At 40.3% G+C, this 22,370-nt stretch overlaps 2 long non-coding RNA genes across 3 annotated transcripts in view; one reads left to right on the forward strand and one right to left on the reverse strand.

The window, feature by feature from the left end:
• Window positions 1-2,231: 2,231 nt before the first annotated feature.
• LOC103658323 overlaps window positions 2,232-22,370 on the forward strand; it is a 63,755-nt gene continuing 43,616 nt past the window's right edge. Inside the window, exons 1-3 of one of the 2 annotated variants that reach the window (XR_567130.2) lie at window positions 2,232-2,537; window positions 3,391-3,594; window positions 7,734-7,798. This is a non-coding gene — a long non-coding RNA (uncharacterized LOC103658323). Of the gene's footprint in view, window positions 2,538-3,390; window positions 3,595-7,342; window positions 7,799-22,370 lie in introns of those variants that run through there. The other variant, XR_567129.2, reaches the window with a different exon arrangement.
• On the reverse strand, window positions 4,969-10,392 carry LOC103658322. Its single transcript, XR_567128.2, has 2 exons — window positions 9,248-10,392; window positions 4,969-6,003 (listed from the first exon to the last, which is right to left on the reverse strand). It is a non-coding gene; the product is annotated as an uncharacterized LOC103658322 (long non-coding RNA).

Consider the following 22,370-nt stretch of genomic DNA (forward strand, 5'->3'; position numbering starts at 1 on the left):
TGGGGTCAGAGAGTTGGCTATTTGGGGACCTCTGATAGAAGTTTTCTTGCTGATAAGAACTGCATGGAAAGGGCACCTGGGTGGCTTAGTCTGTTAAGCATCTGCCTTCAGCTCAGGTCATGATCCCAGAGTCCTGGGATCGAGTCCAGCATCAGGTTCCCTGCTTAGTGGGGCGTCTGCTTCTCCCTCTGCACATGTGCTCTCTTTCTCTCAGAAAAAAAGTCTTTTTATTATTATTATTTATTTATTTGACAGAGAGAGAGAGAGAGAGAGTGCACAAGCAGGGGGAGCAGAAGGCAGAGGAAGAGGGAGCAGCAGACTCCCTGAGGAGCAGGGAGCTTGATGCAGAACTCGATCCCAGGACTCTGGGATCATGACTGAGCTGAAGGCAGACAGTTCATCCACTTAACCACCCAGGTGCCCCAATAAATAAAATCTTAAAAAAAAAAAAAAAAGAACTGCATGAAAAGAAATGTCTATCTTGTTCACTGAACACCATCTTGTCCTCATGATATATGGGATCTGTGACCCTGATGCGAGCATAGCTGGCCTGCTGAAGGTGCAGAGTGGAAAGCCAGAAAGGACTTGGTCTTTGATGAAGTCCCAATGCCACTGACTTACCCAACCTCAGAACAGTCCTTCCCTTGTGCTATATGTTGTATGAGTTACCAAAGCTTTGTTTTCACTATTTCTCCTGGGTCTTCTTTGTTACTTGTTGATGAAAATATCCTAACTGACACATGTGGGTCGGGGAAGGACTTGTTGAGAAGGTGACTTTCAAGCTGATAGATGACTGTCATGAAGGAACCAAGTTTTGTAAAGAGCTGGGGGGTTGGGGAGAAGGGAAGAGAGCATTCTAGGCAGTGGGGACAGCAAATGCAGAGGCCCAGAGGTGGGAGCAGGTATGATGTGTTCGAAGAAATGAGAGCTGGCCACTAAGGCAGTGTGTTGAGTGATGGGAACATACATAGAGGCAAGGTCAGAAATCAGGAAATCCAGAATTCTGGATAACGTCATCCCCTCCTTGCCAACCCACACAAGGAACTTGGACTTTTTCCCCCCCCAACTTTTTTTTTAATGTAGTAAAATAGAGGAACATTAATCTAAATGCAGTGGAAACCACTGGAAGGGCAGGTCCGTTTCTTTCATTTCTCCATCCCTTATCTTGGCATGTAGTTGAACTAAATTCTAGCTTACAGGTTTTTAGTTTGATCAAAATAATTCCAATAACACAAGATCACTTAAAAGTGAATATTTTTCTCTAATGCTCCAGTGTAAAGAGATAAGACCTTTTCCTTGACAATAGGCAAAGGGGTTTCTCACAATTCTTTGATCAGACACAACTTCAGAAACTAAGATTACAGGTAAAGAAAGTCAGGAGCACGTGCAAAACTGCAGAGATGATGACTGCTAATTAGCTGCATCAAATGACTCTTGGCATTCCTAATTTTCACCTTTTTGTAACAATTCAATTCATTCCAAGGTTTTACTAGAGTAGACAGGCATGAAATGAATTCTCCACGGTAGGTTACCAATGGCAGAGAAATTGCGAGCTCTGAAATGGCTGGAAGAAATCATGTGAGCTCTGGCTCTTGCTTTTCCCTAAACTCTGTGGATTCTGTCAACATTAATTCTGTGAAATATGTAGGCTGCATTATTTGGGAGAAACGAACAGTTTTATTTTCTCTAAGCCTTATCTGTATTCCATCTTTTCCCTGAGTGCTGCTCTCATGGGGAGGATATTCGCTAGTGGGCATGTGGATGAGAACTAGGACTCAGGATGCCTGGGTGCTCGTTGGGTCTGGATGTGGGGAAAGATAACGATGTAGGGGGTTTCTGTTGATTGTACATTGTTTGTAAATCAGTAGTGTGGTGGGTCTGCCATCATCCAACATGCTGAGTTTTCTCTGCTCTCATACTCTGGCACAACCCCATATGCCAGCCACATGTTACTGTTTGCAGTCCATTAAAAAAGTCACACTATTTCCTCCCATTGGGTCTTTGAAAATGCACCATTCCTTCTTCCTGGAATGTCCTTACCCTGATTCTCTGTCTTTTAAAATGCAAAGCTTTCTCTGTCAAGCTTTCTGTGTTGGGCAGGAACCTTGTGTGCCTTCTCAGACTCTCTCGAGTACCCCCTTCTTTCCCATGCAGCTGCACACTTTCTGGATAATGTCATTCCCTCCTTTGCTGGCATTCTGATGAGATCCCTGAGCTGGTTGGAACCTGAACTGAAGCTCTGAACTTGCATTACCTTCATGCATCACATGCTGAGCCCCTCCCTTTTAGACTTTTGAGGCTGAGACTGAAAAGTCCAACTGTTTGCATATGGGATCCAAGACCTTGATTAGATGCTGAGGGACAGGACGGTGCGCCTGAACTACAGAGGAATCAACTCACTGCAGGGAGACGCTCCACTAGCGGAAGCCAACGATTAGAGAGAGGACCACAGTCAATAAATTTCAACTCCTTTTGCCCTTTCGTGGGGTGGTCAGAGGTGTGGTTTCTCTGTGAACTTTCCAGAGAAGTCTTGTGTGGTGAGTAAACATACTTCTTGAGTTGCCAGCTATGTCTCTTGCAAATTGTGAAGTGGTAGCCCTTCTATTGCATTGCGCTGTTCAGTATCTTTTTATTTCATTCCCCCTTCCTCCGTAGCCCTTACCCCCTGGGCTTGCATCTCCTAAGTCAAGTGGCAACACTTTAATTCTTGTCTTGGGACCTTCTTGACCTCTTCCCATAGAGCTTTGTTCCTACCTCTACTGTGGGACAGAGAAGCTCTCTTAACCCACATCCCCTTTACCTACTCTTGGATTGCCCAATGCTTTCCTTTTCTTCTGTAAACCATGCCCTGAATGCTCATTGCCAGTAGACCTCTTGCTGTAGTCTGTGTGCACTAATGCTTCCATCCGAATTGTATGCTTATCAAGAGTCGGTTATATTTTCTCCAATTGTGTATACACAATATTCACTTGTTATTATAATTATATAATGTGACTAAATGTTCCATAAACCAATGCATTATGGATGTGAAAATAAAGAGGATTGTTTCTATGAAAATCTAGTTGAATAATTTAGATTTTAGAGGATGCTGCTTAAGAAGAAGCTAGAGTCGAATGAGATGTGGTAAGATAACTGTAAAAGTTTGGACAGGGGGTGGCGCCTGGCTGGCTCAGTCAGTAGAGTATGCGACTCTGGATCTAGGGGCTGTGGGTTCGAGCCCCACGTTGGGTGTGGAGATTACTAAGAAATAAGACAAATCTTAAAAAAAATTTTGGGGGAGCACCGTAGCATCTAGAAGTGTTCTATAATCACATGGTGTTCCAAGTGTGTTTAAATTTTTGTTCTACTTTGAAAAAAACAAAAGTAATGCTCAGAGTTGATATATTATAGGTGTGGCTTATGCAAGAAAGAAGACACAGAATGCCAATTCGTGGACCAATAATTACAGAAAGGCCTTGGTCCTACACCAAAAGATTGACTGCACCAAAATCTTTACAGCAATTGATGAATGACGTTTACATAGGAAGAAGCCATGCTCCCCAGCCATTGGGCCCTGGACGGCACAAATTACCTACGGATCTGCTGCTTGAAAATGTATGGAGGGTTTCAAATCACTCATCAATAGGGAAAATTTTCTTAGGGAATAACTCTCCACTAGAGTTGAAACAGTTCTAAATGCTAAGGTGTTTTCCAGAAACCCTGGTGGAAAAAGTGAAGCAAGTGCTACCAGTATACACACAATCCAAGCAAAGATTCTCAGCAGCTGCCTGTGGCCATGCTACTGGAATGCCAAGTTCTGACTTGTTGTTATTGGCAAAAGTAAAAATCTCCAAGATTTAAGAGATATAAATTGTTTGCTTTTTGAGATAAGTACTCTTCACAAAAATCGGCGTGGAGAGACCCCGAATTACTCTATAAATTGATTTTTTTCCCCATGAATTTATACATTCTGTGAGGAAACACTTGAAGGGAATACACATCTGGAAAGCTTATTCTTTCTTTATCAATGTTTTCTAAATTGTGGGTCTTGATTCCTTGGAGGGGGTCATAAAATTTAGTGGGAAAAAGATTTAAAAAGAAATGAAATAGAATAAAGCAGAATAGAAAATATCCGTGTGCATTGTATGTTGTAAAGGCATTTCACAGAACTGTTTTATGTGTGTATGTGTGAGTGTGGGATGTGTGTACATGTAATATGAATTTTCTAATTGTGGTAAAATTTCTCTTGCCTTGTATTACTGGCAAATCTTTGGAGGCTTATGGTATAAAATAATGCTGCTTCATGTTTTGGTTATGAATATAGTAAAGGAAGTGATTTAAATAAATGCCAGGTTGTTACAACAGAGTGCATTTCTTTGTTCCAACTTACGGATCAAGGGCCTATAAAATGTTTTAAAAAATAATATTGGAGTTTCATTTTAAAAGAAATAAGAGGCAAGACTAGAGGTTACATATAATCATTAAAAATTGTTAACATTAAAGGAGATTTTTTCTTTTCTTTTTTTTTTTTTCGATGTAGCATTTAGTGGAGAGTGAAATTCCCAGTTCAACATTTACTAAATCTCAGAGAAGAGAAAAATGTTGCCTGAGGTTGACAATATTGGAAAAATTCTGAACTACAAGAGAATAATTAAGAACATGGTTTAGTAACCGATCCCAGACAAATTGGCCGTTCCAGTGATTTACAGAGAGATGATATATAACAGTGAACTAATGATTCCTATTTATTGCAGTATAAACTTAGCATCAGGAAAGAAGACCTTCAGGCTATGACAGACACAGACAAATCAAAAAACAAATGAAGAAGACAGGGAAAAGGACATGTGATATCAAATCTAGAGGCTAGATCTTCTCATCATTCAGTGGCCAAAGTGGCCCCATGTGCACTTTGTTGTATTGAATCAGTAGTCAACTAGTTATGACATATAAAAAACATCCATGCTTCAAAAATATGTTTCAAAAGCTGTGTTTCTTTTTCTAAGCAACTTTCAAATATTGATTTTATTAAATGAACTCATATTTACGTATTTTAAGTTAGAGTAAAATACTTAAAGTTTACATGTAGCATTTTTCTGATTCTCTGTTTTAACTGACTTTCCATTTCCATGATCGATACAAGGGCTTCTCTTGTCACCGTCTTCTGTCGGCATTGTTTATCTTTCTGTCTTTCATGCCAGGGCCTGGTGTCCCTGAAAAGGGCAGTTTCTGAATTCAGACCTCCTGGGCTGGGCCCTAGCTCTTCCACCCACCCACTGATGAGATCTTGGATATGCAGCTCAGTCTCAGAGTTTGCAAGGATGGGGCTGGGACACACGCCACTTTTGGATGAAACCTCAGGTTTACGTAAAGCTCTAAGCGTAGGGTCAGGCACGCAACAAATAATGATAGTTTTCCCCACTATGATGTCTGAAATTTACCATCAATGTAATCAGTATTATCTTTTATAATTTCAAAACATTTTCTCCAGCATAAGTTTTAGATTGCCTGGCATGGGTGAAAGCTCATTTTCATTGCTTCCAGAATCTTAGGATTTTTCTCAGAATAGTAACAGTCAAAAATGATAACATTAGCTTATGTTTTGATGGCATTTTATAACTCTTAAATTCCATGTGAGTGGCGCAATAGGCCTTATTTTCTGGGTTTCATAGTTCAGGGTGACAAGACTCAGAGGTTAATTTACTCACCCAAGGTCACCCCGCTCATGACGGGGAGAGAGGACTGACCCCAGATGTCCTGACACCAAGCCCGGTTCTTTGCAGCCAATGTTGTCCTGTGTATAGTTCTCCATGTGAGCCAACGACGCACGGCCTGGTAAAGCAGTCTTCCCCGAGAACCTGGAAGCGGGTCCAACTTGGAGGAATCTCATTATCACTTTTCGAAGCTTTACCCTGACTGCATGTTAAGTTGTATAATTTTTCTGGATTTGGATCTCGGATGGATGCTTGTTATTGGCAAGGACTATATCTCATTCGGGAAGAATTTTCCTCAACCTGTATTAAAAGACTGGAGAAGAAAAACAAAACAAAACCCTTCAGATAAAAGGCGTTTAGGGACTGTGCCGCAATTTGACTTATAAAGATGGCAACGATTCAGTAACTTTATTATCTATTTTTTTTAAGACCTAAGAATTTGTGCCATCTGGACCTTTTGATGGGTCTGCGTTCAGTTTCTCCATGAAGCCCCTTGCCTCTTTTTAGCCACGGCTGAGCTGAAGCCCCCAGCTGGGCTTCTCTTATTGTCCATGTATGTGACAGTTGTGGACTTTTTAAAATTATACATAAAAAAAAAAGGATTTTGGTCACTTGGAAATTTGTGACATTAGGGATGTTTGGTACTTTTTCTCTTGATATATATTTTTTAATCCCATCTAAATTTTCTACATTGTTGACTGGAGTCTAATCATTCTGCATTTTTGCTGTGTTGTTTGCTTTCCCCAGCCTTCCTAGATTTGGAAAGCTTAATTTATTCTTTTCTCCATTTTATTGTGCTCACGTTCACCCTTAAAAGAATCAAAATCTCATCCAGAAACAACTTGCTGGCTTCTTCCTAGAATTTATGGTTTTAAGAAACTAATTTAATAAAATGGAAGTTCCTTTTTGAAAGTGTTTTTGCCATTGTGCATGCTCATTTCGGTTCTGGTTTTTTCCCCTCATACTACGGCATGAACCCAGCTAGACCGGGGTTTGAATCCCCAGCTACTTTTCCATTCTTGTGCCTTTTTAGGGTCATGGAAGGACAGATATTTCTAGGAAGGAACTTCCCATGTCCTCTCCATACTTTAGAGTGGCCTGCACTCTTCACTCATGTTCTAGAATGATCCCTTGCATGTGGCTGCTTGGGGAGTGGTGAGGGAAAGTCAGGGTCAAGATAAACACAAGGAGGAAGGAGTGGGAGGAATTGGAAAAGACTATTTCTGTCAGCAGCACACAATCCTGTTAAACAGAGAAGCTAGTGGGCAGGATTTAGGTACGCAAGTCCACAGGAGAGGTGGTTAGAGCTTAGAGTTAAAAGCCTTGCTTTTCTATAGTAAAGCTCCCCCAAATCTCAAGGGCTTAGGCAGTTCAGAGACCCTAAACTTTTCAGGGTTCACCTGTCTTCACTTGTAACTTAGAATTAACACTTGCCTTGAAAATACACAAAGCAGTCTTTTCTGGAAGATGGTCTGTTTACGAATTTTCCTGCAATGGTAGGCATTAGCTACTCTTTCTGTGTGTACAGCACCTTTGAACACCCTTCTCTGTCGGGGAATTCCACTCGGTAGAGTCCATTCCTTCTAAGGTAGAAACCGGAAGTCTCTTTTCCAGAATCCCTGATAGCTTTGGTATATTCATGTGAACAAAAATCTATCTGCAGACTGCCTGTCAGTTAGAAGCTAGTGATGCCCAAAAGGTGGGCTTCCAAAGAGTCCATGCTGTGAGGGATCTGGGGGCTCCAGGGGTGGAGTTCCCGGTGGTGTCGGGGGCTGGCGGTCCGTGTTGCAAATGACAGTGCTCTCCCTGCGGGCTTACAGCTGGAGTGGGGTTACAGAGTGATTTGGGTTTATTCCTGGTGGTGTCACCTTCACTTGGTTTCCACAGTGATAAGAACAGAGTTGTTCATAGAAACTCAGAGACTCGGTGGGAAAATGAAAAGATAAGGCAGGCGAAAACACCAGCACCCGGACTTTCTAGTTACCATGAAGGTCAGTTCCTTCTTTTCTTTCCTGACTGTCTCTGTTCCATTCCTCCCTCCAGGGTCCTGGGCTAGTTGTCTCATGAATTCAAGAATCCTGAGCTGACCAGACAAGATTCTACCAGAGGTAAGGCCCCAGTTCAATGGCCACACAAAAGGAGGGGCATTCTACCAGCCTAAGGGATGAAGACAAAAGGGCAAGGGAAGGGGCTTCTAGGCAGAGGGGGCAACAGGGTAAGCGACAGGCTCCAAACCACTTGGCCTTGAGAAGGGATAGGAACGGAAATACAATCCAGTGGTCTGGAGGGCTTGGGGTGGGCTTGTGGCTCTGCTCTTGCAGTCTGTTTTTTTTTTTTTTTTAATTTTTAATTTATTTATTTGACAGAGATAGACAGCAAGAAAGGGAACACAAGCAGGGGGAGTGGGAGAGGAAGAAGCAGGCTCATAGCAGAGGAGCCCGATGTGGGGCTCGATCCCGGAACACCGGGTTCACGCCCTGAGCCGAAGGCAGACGCCTAATGACTGCGCTACCCAGGCGCCCCTTGCAGTCTGTTTTGATGTTGCCTAAATGTAATTATTGACATGGAAAGTTGTTTACGGTGTGCTAGTAAATGATAAAAGCAAGTTACAGAGCAGTAAACGTGGTATGAAACCATTTTTGTGTAGTATGTATGTACCTATGCATGTGTGTATATGTGTGTGTGTATTACGTTATGTGTATATATAAATTGTTAATCACATAAATATCTGTCTTACCAATACTTAATTCTAGGTCGTGATATCACCAGTGCCATTTAAAAACATCTTTTAAATTCCCTATAGTCGATGATTTTTTCTTAAATGAATATGTCTTGTTTGTGTAATAAAAATAAAAGTTAAGAAAAATATCATGTTCCTAAATTGTCTTTGAACACATGATGATTTATTTCACCGATTGTCTGTTGTTGGACATTGCGTGGTTTCCAGTTTTGCCCTATTTTAAAAACTACTGACTTTAATCAAGTGGAGTTTTGTTTGTTTATTCATTTTTTTCTTAGAAAGGCATCTTTGATGACTTGAGTGACTTAGTTTCGCTGTTTTATATCTTTTTCAATATATTTTTAAGAAAGGATTTTTTTTTTTTTTTTTTTACATTCCCTCCTCTATTCTACTTCTTTATAAAATGTCCTTGAATTTCCAGAATGGATGAAGCTCCAAGGTAAGCTGGAACTCTAATTTTCTGGACGTTCATGAAACGAGATAATACATGCCAAATCGCAAACGGAAGTCAAGTGTTGCAAAGTGCTCTCTCCATCCGTAAGAAAAGAGAACACTTCACACAAAAACTAAAGGTGAAATACCCAAGCTGAAAAGTCTCTTTAAAACAGCAGACATTTTACATTTTCTCACTTGATCATCAAAACAAAACCAAACTAAACCAGAAACAATATTTCTTTACTACTCGTTCGTTTTGCCAACACATTCCTTTATATTAAAAATGAAAAGACCTTAAAATACCCTCACAGATAGCAAAGCCTTGGAGAGCAAGTTTACATGCAGGGCTGGAGATATTCATTAAAATTGTAATTAGACTCACGATTAAATTCATTCACAGTAGAAACTTTGCTCGTAAGTGTTGCTACAGGAAGAAACCTCCGTCTGAAAATTAGTTCAGCAGTCTGAGCGATTTTAATTATGCAGAGTTGATTATCGCTAGAGAAGGAAACCTTTATTGCAGCCACAGAATGAAGATCTTTTTTCCTTTTTTTTTTTTTTTGGTTTCCTGAGCTAATATGAGGTCCATATTTTGATATCCAAATGTTTCTCTAGGCAAAGAAAATGTGAGAAGATTTCCGCAGCAGGACACCACACTCTGCCATCGTTTTTTCAGTGTATACTGCTCATCTTCATTTGGTTAAGGGAAAGGCAAGGAGACAGATGCGGCATTTATTTAACATCTACTATGTGCCATCCCCTGTGGCAGGCAGTTTCTTTTCCCAGGTCACTCTTTGTATTACTGTTTCCATTTTACAGATGAAGAAGCTGGCGATGGGGAAGTTAAGTGAGAGTCCTGGGAGGGGGCTGAATTTCGCTCCGTCTGACCTCCGAGCCTGCCGCGTTTCTCTCGCTCATTAGGAAAAAGAAATCCCAGGGGAGCCTTCAGAGCTGTCCTTCCGCATCCGGTGGGTGTGCGCTCCTACACGCTGTGTGCTTCCTTTCACGCTGTCACATGCTATCTCAGCAAGGGCTTGCACCCCAGCCCTGCCTTGAGCCCTTGAGTCTAGTTGAGACTGAGAGCAGCGCTTCTAGAAGTCTGGCCCGGCTCCCTGCCTTGGCCCAAAGCTCAGAGGCTGCAGGGCTGTTGAGTGCAGGGTACAGTGGAAATGGGGCTGGAGGAGGTGTCAGGAAATCTGATTTTTGTTCCTAGATCACCCATCTGTTAGCTGTGTGATTTGGGAAAGTCACTTTGTCTCTCTGGAGTTCATTTTCTTCTCTGTAAAATGAGTGGGAGATGGGCTTGCTTGGTATTGGAGGCTCTCAGAGCAGCAAGATTCCAAGATTCCCTGATGTAGCAGAACTGGCAACACTGACTCCATCTTTGGCCTTCCATCTTCATACCACAGCAATAACCTCCCTTGGTCCAGGCCCCCGGGGAAGCAGTGTGTGCCCTGACGGGAATGCAGGAATGTTTGTTCTGATCTTCCCTGAAGTTGTTTAGATAACTAGTAGAGATAACATCATTTCTTCTCCACCCCCCCCACCCCCCCACCCCCCACCCCCCACCCCCGGCTCTTTTGCACAGATGGTACCATGAGGTCTGTTAAATGTTAAACCCTCTGACCTCACCTCACCATAATGACTTCTGCATGTCCCCTTGCTCTATAAAATCTGTGGACTAAGTTCCTGACTTGGTGGAGAACAGTGGATGGTCACCTGCCCCATCCCTCCATCTGTAAGTTACCTTAAATAAAACTCTATAAATGATATGGAGTCACCTGCTTTGTTTTCCGGTCTCAAAGTGCCTTCTCAGTTTGGAGGATACTCTACCGTCCCTCCTCTACCTTCGAGCATGTGTGCATGGAACTTTCAAAGCAGCCACAGGTGGAGAGTCTCATCAGAACTCTAGTGCCCCCTCTTCCAGAGCCCAAAGCCCTTCTGAGTGCTCCTACTTCTAAAAACAGGCTGGCTCAGCGGATAAAGCAAGCAACTCTTGATTGCAGGATCCTGAGTTCAAACCCCACCTTGATCATAAAGCTTATTTTAAAAAACAAAAACAAAAACAAAAAACTTTTGACAAATGTCAAACAGTAGAGAGGAGTATAATGAGTGCTCACATACCCATTATGTAGATCTAACAATTGCTTACATTTTCCACATATACCCACAACACTGGTTGTATGTATATGGTTGTGCTGAAATTTAAAGCAAGTTACAGATATAATATCATTTCAACCACAAATACTTCAGCGTACATCTCTAAAAAGTAAAGGTCATTTTCCTGCATAAAAGACATAGAATTTTCACACCTATTACAATTAATAGTAATTTTTTCAAATCATCAAATAGCCAGTTCATGCCCAGATTTCCCTAATTTCCCTTTGTTTAAAAGAGGATCCCATCGACGTCCCTACATCATATCTGTTTTTTATGTTTCTTAAATCTTTTTAAATCTAGTGCAGTCTCCCTCTATTTTTTCCCCCTGACATTGACTTGTGGAAGAGTTTCAAGAAACTGGGGCTAATTGTCCTGTTGAAAGTTTCTTTTTCTGAATTGTCTGATTGCTTCCTCATGGTGTTAGCTTTCTTGTTCCGCTCTACCTCCTGCATAAACTGAGACTTAGATCTAAATATTGAGTAGACCCAAGGTAAACATATTGGCAAGAACACATCATAGATGATGCCGTGTCTTGCATACTTAATCACCTCAGGAGACAAGTGGAGTGGTGCCAGCTCGGTCCTACCCCTGTAAAGTTACTTTCCCTTTGTGACCAGTGGATAGGCTGTGAGTGAAACTTTGTCATCAGGTCCATAGCTAATTCCCCATCAATCTTTCATCTATGTGTCTTAGTATCATTGATAATCCTTGCCCTTACCAACTATTTCATTAGCAGATGACAAATGATGATTTTCCAATTCTGTATTTCCTTTTTAACCATTAGTCGACATCCTTCTATGAAGAAGTTTTCTGAGAGCTCATCTTGACAAAAGCATGGTCTAGATCCCCCAGGTTGGGCTCTTTAGCTTCTTGCATTAAGTCTTATGCCAGGTTTTAACTTAATTGGCCTTAATTTGGATTTGAGAAGACTGTTTCTCAGGATTACTGGGTTCAGGAGTCCCTTTTCAATAAAGCTGTGACTTCCAAGGAAATAAAGGCAATCCTAGTTCATAAAATTGGAAAAATTTCATTTTCTCTTGAAAACCAAAGAAACTCACTAGGAAACAGGCAATGCAGTGCCTCTAGAATATCTCAAAAGTATACATTGTCATCGTGGCTCATGTAGAAGATAAAGAATTGTCTTCCCCAGAACAACTTTCTTCTCCAAGTTGAACAGTTAACTTCTGACATATCAATTGCAGATGTGTTAGCAACATTCTTAGGAGACACAAACTAAATCAACTTGTTTCTGCCATCTTGGCTGTTAGCCAGGGGCTGTCTTTTTGTCTTCTCCTTGTGAGTTACAAGCATCTTGCTACCCTCTGCCCCAAAGCTCCAAAAGATGGGAAAATTTATAAACAACCAAGGCTTGAGTCTGTGGTCCATGATGATGTGAATTCTAACCTTTCAGAGCTTCCGTGAAACAACTAGGGTGGAAGATGAAAACTTCTCTAAAACAGGGCATATGGAGGACATCAATTCAGCGGATGCCTCCCCTTAATTGACGATGTGCAGGCAAGAAATCAGTGAGAACAACTATTCCTGAATTATCTGGGCTTCAGACCTCCGAATCTTAAATGGAAAGCCTAGATTAAATCTTGAGACGTACCCCGACAGCCAGAAGTAAAAAAAAAAAACTTTGATGAAACTAAAGAGTCTTTTAGAGGGGGTCACATAAGCAGTATTTAGTGGTTTCTTTGAGATGATGTGGCTTGGAGTTAGGCAAATCTGGGGTTCCAGTTCCAACCTTTATCACCGGGTCAATTTATTAGCCTTTTTAAAGCTCCACTGCTTCATTTGTCTGTAGCTGGAATCCCATGGGAGCAAAAGTTGGAACTCAGAGATATCTTTGTGTATCTGAGGAATTCATGGGCCTGTCATGCTAGCAATCACTTGGCAGGAGGGATTTTGGCCCAAGGCGAACGAGAGCAAAGGGTTTTACGGATGCCTGAGGCGGAGAGGGAGAAGTGAAGTTTATAAGGGGTCTGTGTCAGATGTTGGGTCTTTAAATTTAGCCTCAAGGCTGTGTCTAATGTGGAGGTGGCGGTGGTCAGGAGCTGAAGGGGATGTTTGCATCGTGGCTCTGAAGGTTCACCTAAGTGCCCAAGAGTCAAAGTGAGACACACAGGGCATGGGCCTCCCTGGACCTTCCCCCGTGCTCTGCAGGGAGCTTAGAATGGCCATGGTATAGTGAGGAAAACAGAAAACAAACCTTTTTTTTTTTTTTCTCCAATGTTAAGAGTTGATGACTTTGGGAGCCCCACAGGGTGAGATCCTTGCTAGAAATACTAGTTTTGTCCCAGAAAGAGCCAGTAGAGGGGAGCTGAGGTGAGGTGCCAACTTCAAGGGTTTTCATGGGCAACAGGACTCAAAGAGTGAGTGTCCAGAGCTTGAGAAGGGTGACTGCAAGCTTAGGCGAAGCACTCCAGCATCCTAGAGATCCCGTAGAAAGGATGCTGAGGGCCTGCAAGGTTTATGTTACATGCCCTAATGTTGGTTTGAGCCTATTTGCATTTACAGACTTGTGTGATAATCTTGCTAGGGATATAGATTTACTGGAGTTAGCCCTACTGCAAAGAATTGCCTTGGGGATGAAATAAAGAAAGTGTCTAACACAACACTTGGCGCAAAGCAGCAGTTTGAGAATCGTTAGCTCCCTCATGTTTTATTTTTATCCCCATCTCCATGGAGATATATGAGGTCTTCTTTTGAGGTCTAACTCTTTGGGTAAGTGTTCCCATTGTTATGTTCATTGGTTTATTTATTTTTCTGAGTTTTCTATACAGGAACACATTTTCTTATTGCCCTTTTGATTCCTTTCCACTGCACTTAGAAACAATGGCAATAACAACCAAACATGGGTGGCCTGCCATTAAAATCCCACAACTGTAAATGGAACTGTTAAAAAAGAATGTGTCCAAATTAAAGCGATAAATGTACTCCCATATTCTTGTTAATGCACAGATACCAACCTGCATGACTTTTTCTTCTAGTCGTGCAAGAGGCAAAGGTAATTTAGAAACACTCATGCTCTCTTTGTCACGCTATTGACAAAAAGGCTCAGAGAAAACATAATACACCCTTGTTGAAAATAAACATGAAAAAGCCCTTAAGACATGCAAAGGAAGGTCTGTAATTTAGAGCAAATTTTTTAGCCTGAATAAATCACATCTGTTATTTCCTTAGTGCCAAAGAAAGGCTAGGCTGTTCCTGGAATGGGACAATTCTTTCTACATATGTTTCCCAAAGGGCCTTGATGATGTCAGGAAGTAGTGCCCTCTGTGATATGGTCAGGCAGAAATTGACCAGTAAATGTTAATTATGGAAAAGCATCATTTCTTATGGATCTGAGTTCAGTCATTTGGCTTGAATGATCCAAATGAATCAACTGAAAACACATTGCAAATATACTTTCTGAATTAAGAGAATAAGATAATAACTCTCTCATTTAGAATCTCTCATGCCTTCTTCCCACACCAGGTGAACCCTCCCTGTCCTTTAAATGCAAATTCCATCACCTCCCACCATCTCCAGTGGAATTTACCACCCATTTTCCATGATTCTTCTATGCTATTTACCTCTGTTGGGGCACCTGTCAGGCATGTTGCAGATGCTCCCCGACTTACCATGATCTGACTTATAATTTTTTTTAAGATTTATTTGACAGAGAAGGAGAGAGAGAGCACAAGCAGGGGGAGCAGCAGGCAGAGGGAGATGGAGAAGCAGTCTCCCCACTGAGCGGGGAGCCCGATGTGGGGCTTGATTCCAGGATCCAGATCATGACCCAAGCCAAAGGCCGATGCCCAATGAATGAGCCACCCAGGCACCCCCTGACTTCTAATTTTTTGACTTTATGATGGTGTGAAAGCAATACCCAGTAGAAACCATGCTTCAGATTTTGAATTTTATTTTTTCTTGGGCTGGTGACATGCAAGACATACTCTCTTGTGATGCTGGGCAGTGGTAGCAAGCTCAGGCTCCCGGTCAGCCGCACAGTCATGCGGGTCAACAGCTCATACACTGATAACCCTTCTGTATCCATACAACCATTCTGTTTTTCACTTTCTGTACAGTTTTAAATAAATTACATGAGATATTCGATACTTTGTTCTCAAAGAGGCTTTGTGTTAGATGCTTTTGCCCAACTATAGGCTAATGTAAGTGTTCTGAGCACGTTTAAGTCTGGATAAGCTATGATGTTCAGTAGGTCAGGTGTAGTAAATGCATTTTTGACTTAAGATTTTTTCAACTTACATTAAGTTTATCAGGATATAACCCCATTGTAAATCAAAGAAGATCTATATAGACTTTTGTTTTTATGCCCGTCTCCCTCCTTGAGATGAGGGCCTCATTTTTCTATTATTTTGTTCCCAGAACTGAATCCAGATCCTACCGGCAGAGTGATGCTCAATAGATACTTGCTGAAGTGGTTCCTAGAATCTCAGCTTTGGAAAGAAACTTTTTGGTCATTTCAGGAAACATAGAATAGCAGAGCAGATAACATCTGAGCCATGCCCTCCCCTCCTTTAGTCGAGGGAGTGGTGGGGCTGGATCAGGATCACATAGTGAGAGAGTGGCAAGCAGAAGCCAGAATTCAGAAGTCCCATACTGGTTCACAGACATAACATCCTGTGGAACACACTTGGGTGTTATCAGTTACTATGAGGAAAAAAATGGGTTGCATATTCCAGTTAGTTGGCCAGGTTTCTTCATTGTAAAACTTCCTTGTGTTGTTTCTAGACTGAGTTATAATATGTAGCATTTCCCAAACATATTTCCCCCTGAACCCTTTCGTCATGTACCATCTCACTGAACTGATTTTCCCTCAAATGTACTTTGGAAAACACATTTGTGGTAGGTAGAATAATGCCCCCCTCCCAAATGTTCCAGTTATAATCCCCAGAATCTGAAGATATGCTAGGTTATAAGACAAAGGGGAATTAAAGTGTTGGTTGGAACTGATTTTGCTAATCAGCTGACCTTAAGATAGAGAGACTATCCTGGGTTATCTGGGTGGATCCAATGTAATCAGATCCTTAAAAGTGGAAGAGGGAGACAAAAGAGGTCAGAGTGATGCATTGTGGGAAGGATGCAATTGGCCATTGCTGTCTTTGAAGGTGGAGAAAGGGGCCATGGGCCAAAGGAATGCAGGTGGTCTTTAGAAGCTGGAAATCATGCAAATGGGTCATCCCCTGGAATCATGAGAATGGAAGTGTGGTCCTGCTAGTACCTTGATTGTAGTAGAGTCTATAAACTAACCATGCCAGACTTCTGACCGCCAGAACTATAAGGTGATAAATTTGTGTTCTTTCAAGCCACTAAATTTGTGGTAATTTGTTGCAGCAGCAATAGAAAATTAATACATTTTTGCTGATTTGCAGTCACAAACTGCACATTTGCCATGCTTCCACATAAGCCTGGGAATCGTTTATATTCTTGATTCTGTTGTTTGCATTGATGTCTCTATGGTGAGGTGAAATGATTGGCCTAATTGGCTGTTAAGTGATCCCTAAAAACCATATTTTCTTCAATTTTTATAACTTCTGCTGAATTCCGTTTTGGGGAGAAGAAAGTCACTAGGTCCAGCGATACTCTAAGGAAGGAGATTACCAAGGACCTACCAAGGGCCAAGTACCAAGAGACAGAGATCATTGGGAGCCATTCTAGAAGCTACCTACTGTAGAGAGAAAGGGATTAGTGAATTTTTTTTTCAAGTTTACATTTCTTCTCTTACCAGTGAGTTTGAAAGCTTCTTGAAGTTCCACCACAGGTGAGGTGACCATATAATTTATCATGCAAACCAGAACTCTATTGAGATAATGAAATGAATGGTGCTGTAAACAACTATACTGGGGTAATAAGTGTAATACAGACTGTCCCCAGAAACCCAGATATATGGTCACCCCAGTTGAAGATCACATTTCTGGTCCTCTTCCTCAGCTACTAGCACAATGCCAACATATAACAAATATTTAATACAAACCTACTTATGGAATGGCAAAATGATTCCAAGATACACAAAGGCACTTGGACCACTAAATGAATGGTTCTTATGCAGCATAGTCTTATTAGGGAGACTAAGAAACCCTCACACCCCATTTAATCCTACTTTTTAATAAAAAAATAAATCGATGACAACAGAGATTACACTCTAGGAATAAATACTAACAGAAGAGTGAGTGTGGGATTACATAGCCATTGGCTTTAGCATTTGCTCTCATGATACCGGTAGTATGTGGTGAAGAGCTAGCTCGGTCTCTGGCATTGGAGACTTGGGGGCTGCAGTCCTAGTGTGTCACTGTGGGCACAGAACCTACCCTTCTAAAGCCCAGCATGCTTACTTACAAATGGTATTTGACTGAATGTGAAAATATGCATAAAATACTTAGTACCTTTATTCAACACATCAGCAAATATTTGAGCATTTACTATGTGCCAACTTTTAGTTCCTGGAAGCTAGAATCCTAGAGTGTTATTTTTCCCCCTTTCAGTTTTATTGAGATGTAATTGACATATGGCATTTTATAAGTTTAAGGTGTACAGCATAATGACTTGACTTCCATATATCATGAAATGATTACCACGATAGGCTTAGTTAACATCCGTCACCTCATATAGATTTTTTAAAAAAGGAAAACATGTCTTTTTTCTTGTGATGAGAACTTTTAGGATTTGCTCTCTTAGCAACCTTCAAATACGCCATACGGCTGTGTTAACTATAGTCATCATGTTGTGTGTTTAATTCCCCGTACTTACTTGTCTTGTAGCTGGAAGTTTGTACCTTTTGATCACCTTCATTCAATTCCCCTATCCCCATCTGTCCTCGAATATATTTGAGATATGTGTATTGCTCTACAATCTGGGGTTTACCAGAGTCCTTAACAAACTATATTCGAATTTCTAAACTTACAGTAATACATCATTTTAACTGTCAGTGATAGTAAGAACTGAAAGCCATAACCAATTTAAGACAATGCTGATATGCCATGGATGAAGACAGTTGGTCCTTTCAAATTACAGGAATTTCAATTATTTACATAAGTTCTTTCAGAGAAAGAAAGTTCTCTGAAAGAGCTTGTAAGTTTTGTGCCCAGATGGCACGGTAGAGTAATAAATTCAAGTTTTCAGTACGTTAAAACTGTTGCCATTTCTTTTTTTTTTTTTAATGATTTTTTATTATATTATGTTAGTCACCATACAGTACATCCCCGGTTTCCGATGTAAGGCTCGATAATTCATTAGTTGCGTATAACACCCAAAACTGTTGCCATTTCTAGTTTATAAAAAACAAGCTTTTGTAACCCATAAATAACTCATAGTTACTAATAATTTATTCTTAATTATACATGAAAATAGGGTTTTATACAATTTCCCTCTTATGAAGAAATTTGAAATTTCAGATAAATGTTGAATAATTTTTTAGTCTAAGTATTTCCCATGCAATATTTGGGACACACTTAAGCTAAAAATTATTCATTGTTTATCTGAAATTAAATTTTAACTGGATGATCTATTGGTTAATTCTATTCCTAGGAATTTTATTCTTTTTGATGCTATTGTAAATGGGTTTGTTTTCTTAATTTCCTTTCCAGATTGTCCATTGTTAATGGATAGAAACACAACTGGTTTTTGTGTGTTGACTTTGTATCCAGCAATTTTTGGTGGGATCTTTAGGATTTTCCACGTATAAGACCATGTCGTCTGTAAACAGAGGCTATTTTACTTCTTCCTTTCCAATCTGCATGACTTTTATTCATTTTTCTTGCTTAACAGTGCTGCCTAGCACTTCCAGTAATATGTCGAATAGATGTGGCAAAATGGTCTTCCCTATCTTGTTCCTGATTTTAGAGGACAAGTTTTTACCACTGAGTATGATGTTAGCTGTGGGTTTTAATATGTGGCTTTTATAATGTTGAGGTAGTTTCTTTCTGTGCCTAGTTTATCGAGTGCTTTTTCTTTTTTATCATGAAAGGGTGTTGAATTTTGTAAAATGCTTTTTCTGCATCAGTTGAGATGGTGATGTGTTTTTTTTTCCTTTCCCTTTTACTGTTAATGTGGTGTATTACATTTATTGATTTTCATACATTGAACCATTCTTGCATTCCAGGAATAAATCCCATTTGGCCATGGTGTATAATCCTTTGCATGCCTATAGAATTATATTTGCTAGTATTTTGTTGAGCACTTTTACATTAATATTCATCAGGGATATGGGTCTATAGTTTTTTTTTTCTTCTTGTATTATCTTTGGCTTTGGTATTGGGGTAACGTTGGCCTTACAGAGTGAGTTTGGCAGCGTTCCCTCTTCTTCAGTTTTTTTTTTGGGAGAGATTGAGGAGGATTGGTGTTAATTTTTCTTAAATATTTGGCTAGAATTCACCAGTGAAGCCATCTGGTCCTCGGCTTTTCTTTGTTGGAAGGTATTTGGTTACTAATTCAATTTCCTTACTAGTTCAGATTTTCTATTCATGATTCAGTCTGGTAGGTTGTGTGTTTCTATGATTTTGTCCATTTCATCGGGGTTATCAAAATTTTGGTACACAATTGTTCGTGGTATCCTCTTATAATTTTTTATTTCCATAAAATTGGTTGAAAGGTCCCTTCTTTCATTTCTGATTTGAGTCTCCCCTCTATTTTTCTTAGTTAATGTAGCTAAAGTTTTGTCAGTTTTGTTAATCTTTTTAAAGAACCAACTATTGGTTCTGTTGACTTCTCTTTTGTTTTTCTATTCTCTACTCCATTGATTTCTGCTCTAATCCTTATTATTTTTTTCCTTCTACTAGCTTTGGATTTAGTTTGTTCTTCTTCTAGTTCTGAGATCATTCCTCTAGTCTAATGTACACATTTACAGCCATAAATGCTTTGGGTGTCACATATTTTTATTTGCTAATATGGCAACACTACCTACGAAGAACTGTGACTTCTGTCTTATGTGTACTTGCTCTCATGCCCACTTTCTCATTCTGGTAAAACCAGCTGCCTTGCCATGAGCTGCACTCTAGAAGTCAAACAAGGACTAAAGGAGGTCTCAGCGCAACAACTAACAAGGACCTGACTCTTGTCAACAACCACTTGAATGAGGTTAAAAATGGATTGATCTCTCACTTGAGTTTTGAGATAAATACCGACCTGGTCCACACCTTGATTGCAGCCTTGTAAAAGATCAGAGCCAGAGGAACTTGCTGAACCATGGTTGATTCCTGACCCACAGAAATTATGAGATAATAAATGTTTGTTGCATCAAGTCACTAAATTTTAGGGTAATTTGTTATGAGGCAGTAGGTAATTAACTGACAGTGTCTTTACATTTTCTTGAGGTGTACCAATATAGTCTACATGATTTTACTTTCATATATATTTTTTACAACCTTGAGAAATGTACTTTGCACATGTATCTGATATGTGAGCTACATGAATTAGAGAATCTGGCATAAAATTAGGTCTTTTAAGTGACAGTCTAGATACAATAAAAAAGCCTTGTGAGTAGACATTTTATTGGTAATAAAACAAGGTTATGAGTTTTGTTGGAACTGCTGGAGAGGATACTCCTGAGAGATTCAGTAAGCAGAAAATAAAACTGAAACAGACAATATTTATGATGTCTGTTTAGTACACTCTTTTCAATTTAGTGAACATAATGAAGGGCTTATGTAACAACATTTTAAAATCCTTTCATATATTGATTGAACTAATTATGATATATTATTAGTCAATGGAAGACTGGTAGACATATAAGATAAGAGTCCACAGATATAACTATAGAATGGAGACTTGTTCACAGTAAAATGTCTAGTGAAAAGGTGGGTCAATTGCAAATTTTTGCTATTATAAACAATACTGTGATGAACATCTTTGTAGCAAAATCTCTGCTCACATCCATGATTGTATTAGTCTTGGTTCTCTAGAGAAACAGAACCAACAGGAGATATACATGTATTGTTTTTAAGAAATTTTCTCATGTGATTATGGAGGCTGGGAAGTCCATGATCTGCAGGTAGCAAGCTGAGACCTAGGAGAGAAAATGATATAGTTCCAGTCTGAGTCTAAAGGCCTGAGAACCAAGAGAACCAAAGGTGTTCTAGTCTGAAGGCAGGTGGAGACTGATGTCCCAGCTCAAAGACAGTCAGACAAAGAGAAAGAATTCTTTCTTACTTAGCCTTTAATTCTATCCAGGCTTTCAACTGATTGGATAAGGCCCACCCACACTGGGGAGAGCAGTCTACTTTACTTAGTCTACTAATTCAAATGTTAATCTCATCCAGAAGCACCCTCACAGACACACCCAGAGATAATGTTTCACCAAATATCTGGGCACCCTGTGGTCCAGTCAAGTTGACACCCAAAAATTTAGCCATCACAATGATTATGTACTTAGAATGAATTCCTAGAAGTAAAGTTGCTAGGTTCAGTGTATGCCACTTTTTAAGGGTTATGTCTTGGTTTAATCCTTTTCTGATCATTCCAGGTGACCATGATCATGTATTTTATCCTTGTCTCTAGTGTCTGCTCAAGCCTTTACACATTGTTAATGCAGGTCTCATAGGGGGGACTCATCAAGCCACTTGCCTCCAACCTACCTACTCACTTCTGTCATGGAGTCGTTTACTGGCTAACTCTCCATCATTCTACTGCTCTGCTAAATCTGGTGCTAGGTGGTCTTTTTTTTTTTTTTTTTAAAGACCTTGTATTACTGACAGGTTCACCATCAAATATATGTTTACCAGATACTATTCTTTGGTTAAAAATCCACTTGTTGGGGCGCCTGGGTGGCACAGCGGTTAAGCGTCTGCCTTCGGCTCAGGGCGTGATCTCAGCGTTCTGGGATCGAGCCCCACATCAGGCTCCTCCACTGTGAGTCTGCTTCTTCCTCTCCCACTCCCCCTGCTTGTGTTCCCTCTCTCGCTGGCTGTCTCTATCTGTGTTAAATAAATAAATAAAATCTTTAAAAAAAAATTATAAAAAAAAAAAAATCCACTTGTTTTTCCGTGTGTGTGTGTGTGTGTGTGTGTGTGTAAAACAGAACACAACTGTTTATATTCAGAGGGAAACTAACCTGACTTTATCTGTAACTTAATTACCATGAAGTCTCATGTGGGGTCTACAGAGCTGCATAAATTAATAATGCTGTAATTGTGGAGTTCACATACCAGGAATCCTTACTGCTCTTCTCTAGAGAATCAGGCTAGCAAATGGGCTTTGCATTAACATGTATTCTCTGAGTGGACTTTTTTCTCCCTGAACATTTCCACCCGTGCCCCGCCCCCTTTTTTTTATGTCCCTTTTACTCTCCTTGGAAGCAGTCTATGGCATGCTTATAGCCACTGCTTCTCCTCGGGGTGGCTATT

The sequence above is a fragment of the Ursus maritimus genome, unplaced genomic scaffold, assembly GCF_017311325.1.
Source record: "Ursus maritimus isolate PB19 unplaced genomic scaffold, ASM1731132v1 scaffold_8, whole genome shotgun sequence".
NCBI classification, from domain to species: domain Eukaryota; kingdom Metazoa; phylum Chordata; class Mammalia; order Carnivora; family Ursidae; genus Ursus; species Ursus maritimus.